The sequence below is a fragment of the Apis dorsata genome, unplaced genomic scaffold (genome assembly GCF_000469605.1).
Source record: "Apis dorsata unplaced genomic scaffold, Apis dorsata 1.3 scaffold_129, whole genome shotgun sequence".
Taxonomy (NCBI): Eukaryota; Metazoa; Arthropoda; class Insecta; order Hymenoptera; family Apidae; genus Apis; species Apis dorsata.
Window position 1 is genome coordinate 793,668 of NW_006263422.1, and position 10,876 is coordinate 804,543.

Below are 10,876 nucleotides of genomic sequence, written 5' to 3' on the forward strand. Positions count from 1 at the left end.
CCACCGAGAGGGACCACCTTGAGCATCCTCCTCTCTCTTTCTCTTATATTAATAATTACGCCGCCGAAACCTGTCCGGGTATATACACTGGTGCAGAGTATACGCCGGGAGGAGCAACAGGCTGCTCGTTGCTGCTCGTCCAGGTACTCGTAATTGTCGGGCCCTCTCTTTCGATCCTCTCGCTGAATACCACACAAATACGCCACGAGTTTACCCGTGGAAACGAGCGAGAGGAGCGAATTCCAACCGAAAATCGAGCACGTGCTTTTTACGAGAATGTATAGGTACGCGTGTATGGTGGAGTCATTGGCGTAGGATCAAGACGTTTCGGATAGATTAGAGATGATGGATATTTTCATTCCAATATAACAAGATGATAATTTTATCATTTACAATTGGTAGGAACAGTATCGGATATCGATGGATGGAGAGCAATATAAATCGCCGCCGATTGATGAGTTTTATATCATCGATAGGATGACTGGTGTCTTTATATATAACACAGATATCGATTAAGGAGAATCTCATCGCTCGTAAATATTCTTTCACGCTATGTTAATCTGTTTGTAAAACGTTTTTTTTTTTCTTTTTCTTTCTTTCTTTTGCTCGACATTCCTGTTGTTTCTTGCATTGGATGAAACGTCCTCCTTTGAAAATAAAAGAAATATATATTGTCTGTAATTCTTACACATTGTTTGCACGTGAGATTTCCTTTTTTGCTCGACATTCCTGTTTACTTCTTGCGCGATGCTGCGCTCCTGGTTGAAAGTAGAAGAAACATTTGTCTATAATTTCAATTCTAAGCCTCTTTTTCAATTTAATCTCGAAAAAAAAAAATTAATTTTAACGTTTAAAAAGTTTTCACAGCATTCGCTTGATTTTCGTTATTCATCGATAATGAAAAGCCGATCTAATAAAGCGTAATCAAGGTTTATAGTTGCATGGAAAGAATCGTACAAAGGGAACACGAGCGCAAAAATCGCTATATATCCCTGCAGGATTTCGATAAATCTTGATGTCATTGTCAAAAGGAGGGCGTGATTTCGGCAAAGTGGCTGCTACCATCGAAGCTGAGAATGGTTGGAATCGCAGTAAGCGGCCGATTGAATAGAATACCGCAAGAAAACCCCGTCTCTCCACGCTCCATAATTCCGCGGCTCGAGCCGTCTCTCTCTCTCTCTCTCTCTCTCTCTCTCTCTCTCTCTCTCTCTCTTTTTCTCATTTTTCCACCGCAAACTCGGCTTCCTTTTATTTTTCACGGTTTCTTCCCCCACATTCCCTCCTTCCCTCCGCCGCGTATCTCTGAGGGGGGTGACAAAGAGTCGCTGTCGAAGGAAGAGAATGAACCGATGAATGGTGGCGGTCAATGCCGAGGCGTGAGACCCCAGGACACCGTGGATTGTCCTCCGGGAGAAAACGACACAGAGAATGAATGGGGAAGAATGGGCTCCAAACGAGGCAAAGTTAGTCGACCTGAGGGTACCTGTACGGCAAGGGAAAGGGAGAGGCAGATTCACGAGAGGAAAAATGGACGGAGGAATCCGGGACGTCTCGACGTAAAAACTGCCCCTCCAATTGGAAATCGCGTCTCTTCCCCCCTTCTCGTTGCGATAATATTTTCCTAGGACTATACGAAAACTCGATACTCTCGATTTTGGATTCGTGCTGCGATCTCGTTTCTTCTCCACGACAAGTATACCGAGGATACTCTTCGATTCTTTTATCCATGGATTAACTGTTGCGACAAAAGCTCCATCGTATTCCCTCTCCTGTAGATTTCTCTCTCTCTTTTCTTGAGGTAATTCAATAAAAGTAAATATTTTTAGGATAGATAATTCTATTAGCTCTATTCAATCGTTGGATGGATCTTGTTCTTCTTGATCTTGTTAAAATAGAGAATCACTTCAACTTTCTTTACTTTAGTCATACAAAAGAATTTCTTGCTGTAAATGCAAGTTTTTAACTCCTTTTGACGAATTTTCTTTGTTATCCTTGTGTTTTCAATATATTTATAGCCTATATAACCTATATAATTAAGATAACCTATATATAATATATATATATATATATTATATATAATATATAATGAATATATATATGAATATATATAATATATATATATAGGTTATCTTCGATGAATACAATTTGTGAATATTCTAATTGCGAAATTCTCTTTTCTTTGAAGAGTTGATCATGGAACGAAAGGGGGAAGCTATAAAGATTGAGCAGATTAGCTTTGTTGCAATATGAGCATCTTAATTTTTTTTACAGATCAGTAGGCTCGGCTACGTTTTTTTTAATCCATATAGCCTTTTTAAGACCCTTCCTGGACTTTCACGTCGTGTATATTTAGGCTGATATTAGGCCTTGCCAACTTCTATGCGGTTGCTTATTAGCTTCCCTCTAGTATATTGCCTTCGTAGTACAGTCAACAACTGGATCCTCCGCGTTTATCGTGAATTATTTCTTTTTCCCCCGTCGTTTTTAATGGTTTCAGAAGCATGACTAATTTCTTCATGCCATACAAGATTGATAGGATAATTATTAGTTTAAGTAGTTAATGTTGATTATTTTCCCAAGCATATCTCAATACAGGTATAATATAAAGTATTTATTTATAGTATCATCTAGGCTAAAGTTGCAATTTTGTTGAGATCGAATATTAACTCTAGACTTCCTCATTTTAGAGTTATAATTTCTCATATAGCAAAGTAGATATTATTACGGAAATCTGAAATAAAACAAATGTAAATAATAATAAAACAATATGTTAAAATAATAATTTTTAAATGTTGGAAGAATTAACAGAGAGTGATAGAGAATTATTTTTCACAAATTTGGAAAATTTAAATATTGATAAAGATAATATTTTTCTTTTAAAAATAAACTTTACTTTTTTACTTTTTAAATTTTTAACGTTGTATTAATATCTTGTAAAATACTTGAAAAGATTATAGATTCATGGAATTTCAAATATAAAAGTACTACTGATAAAGTCTTCTTTGTCGTTTCGCAACTTTAAATCGTCCTTCTTCAACTTGTTCCAACACCAAGTACAGTGCAAAACGGAACATTACGTCACATGAGTACAATCGAGCTCCAGTCAAGCTGAATCGCGTTGTAATCGTAAAAGACGGCTAGCTAGGCAAATATTTATAGTCACTTCCTGCCTTGGGACTTTCTCACAGGCAAGGGATTCCAGTATATAGACGTAGGAAAATGATCTTGAAGGATCACCTCTTGGTAAATCGTTTTTACTGTGGAAGATCTACAAAAAAAAAAATGAAATTCGATCAGCGTGACAAGCTTCATCAAAAATTCATAATCTTTATTTTAAATGGATAAAATACTTATAAACTATTGTTTATTTTATCTGAAAATCTGAATATCTTTGAAATTATATTATACAATAATTAAAATTATGCATACCTTTAATACTTACTTTAATAACCTTTAATAACGTTTTCAATTTTTACTAGCTATTTAATTTATAACAATCATATATGATAAAAATTATATCATTAAATTGAATTAGCTAGTAACAAATGAACAGCATTTCTTTATTAAAATATGATTTTAAATAACAATAAGTAAACAATTACTGAAAAAATGTGAATGATTTATTTGTAAAGAAAAGTTAATTTTAATTCTACATTCATAATCCATCCTAATCAAAGTAATATATATATCATAAAATATATTATAAAATGACTTACTTTAAAATAAAAAATTCATTCTTTCAAAGTTTTGTGAATTGACAATTTCAAAGCGTTTCTCATTATATGTATCTGAAAAAAAAAAAAACCAGGCATTGAAATATTATACAAATCGTTAAAAGTGGTGTCAAAGGAAAGAAATGCATATCTTTTAATTATTGTCTGTTCCTCGACTCCCGAAACCTGTGATTCTTTTTTATTCTGAGCTCCTTTTATTTTTTTGATGGTTGTTTAATACATCCAGTTTTTGCGACCTCCCAGGAAGAAATCCAGGTGGTCTGTGTATCTCTCGAGGTTGACTTTCTTCCATCCGGTATAGTAATATGCCGATTTCGATATCGACAAAAATAATAATTGAGATCGAGCAGTCGATAAATCGAGAAAAGATACGACGAGAAATATATCTTTCGACAAAGTTAGATTTTTCTTTCGTTACCTTTCTTTTTTTCTTTTTTTTTTTTTTATACTGGCAAGCAACGATTAGAAAGTAATTAACGCCTCGATCGTTTGTACATCGTTAAATTGGACCCCCTGCAGCCACTACCCATCTTCAACCGGATACTCGATGTTTCAACGGGGGATCCTATTGTTTTCTTTGAACTGCTTTCTCATCATCCAAAGTAGATGAATCTCGTTAATAATTCTGACATATTTTTTATGGAAGAAATATGAATTATCGATTAAGAATATCGTTTAAGAAAACATTACCAAGAGTTTAATATAATACGTACATCCACTGCATCGTCTGCTTTCCAATGTTAATTTATTTTTCTTGCTTCTTTTATGTAACGAAGAAAATTTTTTTTTTTTATTATATTCTTATCAAATCTGGAAATTCGATCGTTTCTACCTGAAAAAAAATACAAATTAATTTTGTTATTCTTTTAGAATCTTTTATATGATGGTCATTGAATTAGTCTAGAACGAGATCTTTTTAAAAGGAAAATTTAACGAGTAATCCAACACGATGGTAAGATGGTTTTTCCGCAACAAAGGTTTAGGTTATATAGGGAATAATAAAAAAAAAAAAAAGGAAAAAGGAGAAGAATGACAGAACATTGGTGTTGTGTCCCCGCTTCTTGACAGTACTAGCAATGAAATGAAAGGGAAGGCACGGTAATTGAAGTTAAACGAGATAGCCAACCATTCATAGGTTACGGAATCATGACAATGAAGCTCGCTTTTCGTTGAACGGTTGCTTCGGGCGACAGACAATGGCTCTGCTGGAGTTTATACCGTTGGCGAGAAGTTACGTCGTAATACCGTGGCCATTCTGCTATTTTTCTACGAGAAACACTCTCGCAAATTCCATTTTTCTCTTCACAAAATTGTTCTTCTTGATTTATGTTGATCGTCTTGAATTAAACTTTCCCCACTAATCAAAATCTTTAGTATTCATTCGATTTAATTTAATTAATAACAAATTAATTTAATAATTAAAATTATGCATACCTTTAACTTACTTTAATAACCTTTAATAACGTTATCAATTTTTATTTACTATTTAATTTATAATAATCATATATGATCGATGAAAGTTAAACCATCAAATTGAATTAATGTAATAAATGAAATCATGTTTCAATAAAGAAACATGATTTTAAATAAAAATATATAAATAATTACTGAAAAAATGTGAATGATTTATTTATAAAGAAAAGTTAATTTTAATTCTACGTTCATAACCTATTCTACCCAAAGTAACGATACATTATAAAATATATTATAAAATGATTTACTTACATATACAGCATGTAGTATATTTCTAAGAATATATTTCCTTTATTATGTCTCTTTACATTACCATAATACTATTTGAATACTTTCTGAATTATAATTTGTCTACTGCATTTCGTATCTTTACTTCATAATCCGTTGACATTTTGCTCAATAAATTACGAAGAAAATAATTAAAATAATTTTCGATGATCAACGCCATCTCGCGTTTGGATACTGGAAGCTTCGACTTGTTACTAGCATAGCAGAATATACGAGGAGGTATGCGAATCGTATGACGTCACAGACAAGGTACGCAACATTGTGCGAGAAAGATAACAAGCATTTTTACTTTATCGCATGGAAAATTCATTAATTATTCGTTTTATACTTAAAATTTCAAGACTTTTAAACTCACATCTTAAAGCTAGAAGTTCAGGCATGTTTCCTGTATCAATTTTATTGTGAAATAGCTTTCTATTAATTATTTATATTAATGATTAATACATCGTAATTTCTAATACATCGAGACACCATATTGAAAATTAATTAATTACGCGTTTTCTAAACAAAATTTATGCACTTTTAGACTTGCATTTTAATGTTACAAGTTCAGACAAGCTTTTCCTATCAATTTTAACGTGAAATTTTTATTAATTAATCATTTATTAACAATTACACATTAATATATCGTAATTTCTAATACATCGAGACGCCATATTGAAAATTAATTAATTACGCATTTTCTAAACAAAATTTATGCACTTTTAGACTTGCATTTTAATGTTAGAAGTTCAGACAAGCTTCTCTTATCAATTTTAACGTGAAATTTTTGTTAATTAATTATTTATTAACGATTTTTATAAGGAGAATTTTATTTGCAAATTCCCTTTCTTTCGTCGAGTTATAAACAATTAATTTTTTCATTTAAACAAAAGAAAAATTGCGAGTAAAATTTATACGTGAATATAGTGGTGGAAATAACGTTTCAGATTTGTGTAATTATATTTATAAATAAATGCAGCAATAATAATAAATTAATGAAAAATACGTCGCGTACGAGTGACGTCAATCCGATGTTTACGCAATAATCGATTAATAAATGATTAATTGAAAAGAATATCGAGTTAAAATTGACACGAGAAATTTGCCTGAAGCTTCAGCTTCATGACACATTCTCGAAAGTATCGAAATTTTGATTGAGAAACGAATAATTAATTAATTTTCAATACGGCGTCTCGATGTATTTAGAAATTACGATAGGTTAATAATTAATAAATAATTAATGGAAGAATTTCGTATCGAAATTGATACGAGAAATTTGTTTAAAGTTCTAACTTTAATATAGAACTCTAAAAGTATATAAATTTTTATTGAAAAAGTAATAATTAATGAATTTTTAATATAGCATGGTCGAAGTGGTGGGGGATATTAGGAACCGTATAACCAAAAATAGTGGCTCGTCTATTCTGTCCTTCTCGCACGATGTTGTTCTCTTTCCCCCGTGACGTCACGAATACCTTCTTGCACATTCTGCTATGCTAGTAACGAGTCGAAGCTTCGGTGATCCAAACGCGAGATGGCGTTGATCACCGAAATTTTTATCCTTGTCTAACTTATGGATAATACAATACTCCGCTGTCATTTACAAGAGAAGAAACGCGGCAGAAGAAATTCCAACGTTCAGAAATAATTGTTTGAAAATTTTCATATCTCTCTTCTTAAGAAAATTAAAAAGAGGGAATTAGTTAGAAGAAAAGAAAAGACAAATATTCATAAGGTATGAAATAAAATCTTTACATTTTTTTTCAAGAAATTTCTTTGTTTCAATTTTTATAATTTTAGAAAAAAATTATTCCAAAGAAAATACGTGATATTTTCTTTGAAATTTACATTTATCTCGCACAGTGTATCTAAAACTGAAGCAAGACATCACGTCACGTCTGTCTGAGCGCGACACATTCACACCAAAGATAGGCTTGGCAGATACAAAACGAAAGATAACAAGATCGATACTCCAGTTTCTGACTTCTCGACTGAACGAACTCCCGCGGTGACTATACCACCTCGCGCTATACTGGCTAAGAACCACGTGTGTGTCTCCGCCAACAGATCGAGATCGACCGATTCCTTCTCTCGAACGCAAGACAAAGGCAAAGGCTTCGTAAACAATGTCCCACTGCGATCGTGTTTCAAGAGATGACCGATGACCTTATTCGTTTTGACATTGGCCAACGAAAGATTCCCAAGGACCCGGATAAAATCTCTAACCCTGCCTCGGTTTACGAGCACAGCTACAGAATGAATCCAAGGTGAATGATTTAAACAACGAAGATGGAGATTATCAGCCACTGTATCTGTTCCGATCCGATAATAAACGTCGTCCTCGAAATGTTATATATCTATATACTCTTACTTGAAATTAAGAGATCGTGAAGTGTACGATTCCATTATTACCTACAAATTTCTTTTTACTTATCATGGACATAAACCCATTGAAAAAGTAACTAGTTAAAAATTTCGAATAAATTTACTTTATTAAAATGCTTGTATAACAAGCATTTTATTCGTGGATAATTTTGATTGTTTACCATTACAATTATTATTATATTTTGAGCGATAAATTATCGAAATAACTTTATTCGTAACTTCGACCTCGAAATTTTGATTTCTGATAAAAACCAATGGTAAATCGATCACGAGATCACGAAATCAGTGGCCGAGGATCATCTTTACGACGAAGTACGTCGTAAAATGTCGTTCTAAACACGGACGGTTGGCCATAGGTAGAGATGATTCTATCTATGCGCCAGCATCTCTCGCGCGTCGAATTCCTGGCGAAACGAGAGGAAGCCTCATCACGACCACCCACGACACTCGTCGTGGCGAATTCGTAAGGGCACGAGTTTCCCCTATCCCTTCTCGTCTCCCCCCCTTCCCTCTTTCCCCTTTCTTTGCCCTCTGCTCCATTCAACTCTTGGAAAAACTGGTCGCTAAAATGGAATCGAAGTGGAAAGGAACGACGACCGCCCGCGAGGATCGCTCATGAAAACGGCCCCCCTTTCTATCGTGCCCCCGAGGGATGCTTTTCACGATCACTTCCGGCACACAAGAGGCGACGATTTTATTAAGTCTAACGCGCGTCTCTCCTCGAAATAAATTCACTGTCATTCGAAATCCAATTTTTCTTATAATATTTTTTCGATATTTAGAAAAATTTTTATTTCGAATTTTTAATAGAAAAAAAAAAAATTCTCGTCTCGTTTTTTCTAGAAAGAATGCTCTCTCAGCTTTGGATCTAGACACGGCGGATAGAAGTTTCGAAAAAATAAAACTCGCTTTTAATTATTCGAGCGGGTGTAGTTGGCGGGCATGTACACGCGTCGACGGCGAGCCGTGATCGCGAAAGGAAGAGCGGAATATATTACAGCCTCGTTTCCTTTCGACCTGCCACTCGGTTAAAATCTCACTTTCGAGATAAACGACGAGTAAAACACCGCTGAAACCGAATACTCGTATAAATTACAGCGACAATCCCAATTAACGTATCATTCTCTTTGCATCATTTTTTCCGGAAAATCGATCGTATTCCTGATATAAAAAAAAAAAAAAAAAAAGAAAGAAAAGAAGGGACAATTATTTCATTCCAATCGAACCATCCTCGTAGATTTTTTTATATTGCTCCTATCCTCGATAAATTCGACGATGAAACGAGAGTTCGTATTTTTCGAAGAAAAATTACGAAGTCTCGTTATCGATAAGATATAACATAAATCCTTTAAAGTAGTCTACCTACTTATTTTAAAAACTTGGTATCGAACAGGTATCGCTTGTTACTTACCACTTTCCATCACGTCACAGTCAATTTGATCGCACTTCGAGAAACTTCGAGTTCGACAAAAATTCGTGAGAATTAAAAAAAAAAAAAAAAAAAAAAGAATTACACGTCACGGTATCAACAACAAGATTACACGTCTCCTCTTTATCGACCCGATTTCGTTGATCCTCGTCGATATTTTTCCAAACGAAAATACAAAGAGGACGAAGAAAAAAAAAAAAGAATGAAAAGAAGATGCAACGTCACATGAATGTATTTTTTTTTTTTTTTTTTTTTTGCGAAACGGATAGGAGGAGGTGTGCGTATGGTGAAATTGAAAAAAACCGAAAGACGTGCATCTCGGGCGAAATTGCACGTATTGCTCGTTTCTTATTTCTTCTTCGTTTAACATGACAATTTAGCTTCGGGCTACGGTTTACGCTAATAAGCACTCGGTGCAACAAAGTTGAACCACAAGGGAACGATTAAAACTGGTGAGAAAATGTATCGTGACGGAAACACGCGTGTGAAGAATTTTTTGTTTCGTTGTTCGAGAATTAATTAAGATTATTTTTTTTTTTTTAACGAAAAATCTTTAACGAGAAATCGTTGACAATTTTTTCTTTTTTTTTTTCTAGCGAATTTTCGTCGAAATTAAGATTTTATGTAACAGGAAGGTATACAGGTGAGGAGGAGTTGGCACGGTTCTTCCTTGGACAAATGTATTTCTTTCATTTTCTTATAGCCGAGATACAAGTCCATTGAATGTTCCTATATCGATATCCTTGAGAGATTCGTTTCAGTTAACATTCGAGTTAAAATTAATATCCGCTTGATTAATCTAAAGTGCAACGAGACAACGAAAAAATAATTCGTTTAATGAAACGTAAAATTCGCGAGATTCCATTAAGAACATTATCCGATACAAATAATACTCGATGCGAAAATATCGATCGACTTTCGGTTTCTCACAATTCGAGCTTGATAAATAGCCACCTTATAACAAATATTTCCAAGATCAAAGAAGCGTTCTATGCTTGAATCACTCGTATCTCCTTATAGACTCCTGGTATCGTTCGAGCCGAGAATTCAATCCGTCGGATTGCATAATGAAAGGGGGAGGGGGGGAGGAGGGGCATCGCGAGAATTTCGACACCCTGTTCGTAATAAATTGCGGACAAGATCGAAAGGAACACGATCGTCTAAGTTCTTTTTTTTTTTTTTTTTTTTTTTTTTTTTCTCTCCTCCACGCTACAACGCTACAACGCGCGTTAAAAGATTAAAAGAAAGCGAAGAGAGTGCGAAGAGAGTTCCTCGAAGAGAGGGGCCTCTCTTGTCGCCGTGTGTTATAAATCTCGAAATTTAAATCCAATTTAACGCGGGCTGGAGAGGTAGTAACAAGGCGCGACGAGTGTTGTCGGTTGTTCCTTTCCAAGGAGATCGTCGTTGCCGGCTAGACGGATCTGCATCCGTGTGTTCAACGTAGGCCCTGTGGAAGCTGGTCCTTTCGACTCGTTGCACCGGTAAGGCAAGTCCGCGATTCGATCGTTCCGCGTACGACTCTCCTCGCCGTTCATCCTCGTGTTCCTTGTCTGGTCGGGCGTCATCGATGCGGATAAGAGGATTT

The 10,876-nt window shown here is 34.6% G+C and overlaps 4 long non-coding RNA genes across 4 annotated transcripts in view; 1 reads left to right on the top strand and 3 right to left on the bottom strand.

Moving 5' to 3' along the window:
- LOC102679055 overlaps positions 1-10,876 on the top strand; it is a 70,293-nt gene that overhangs the window by 35,700 nt on the left and 23,717 nt on the right. The gene's annotated exons all lie outside the window — the stretch shown is intronic.
- LOC102678840 lies at positions 2,328-3,343 on the bottom strand. The gene is made up of 2 exons (XR_421303.2): positions 2,894-3,343; positions 2,328-2,731 (listed from the first exon to the last, which is right to left on the bottom strand). It is a non-coding gene; the product is annotated as an uncharacterized LOC102678840 (long non-coding RNA).
- On the bottom strand, positions 3,923-4,290 carry LOC116185205. Its single transcript, XR_004150002.1, has 2 exons — positions 4,153-4,290; positions 3,923-4,019 (listed from the first exon to the last, which is right to left on the bottom strand). It is a non-coding gene; the product is annotated as an uncharacterized LOC116185205 (long non-coding RNA).
- On the bottom strand, positions 4,528-5,149 carry LOC116185206. The gene is made up of 2 exons (XR_004150003.1): positions 4,861-5,149; positions 4,528-4,566 (listed from the first exon to the last, which is right to left on the bottom strand). It is a non-coding gene; the product is annotated as an uncharacterized LOC116185206 (long non-coding RNA).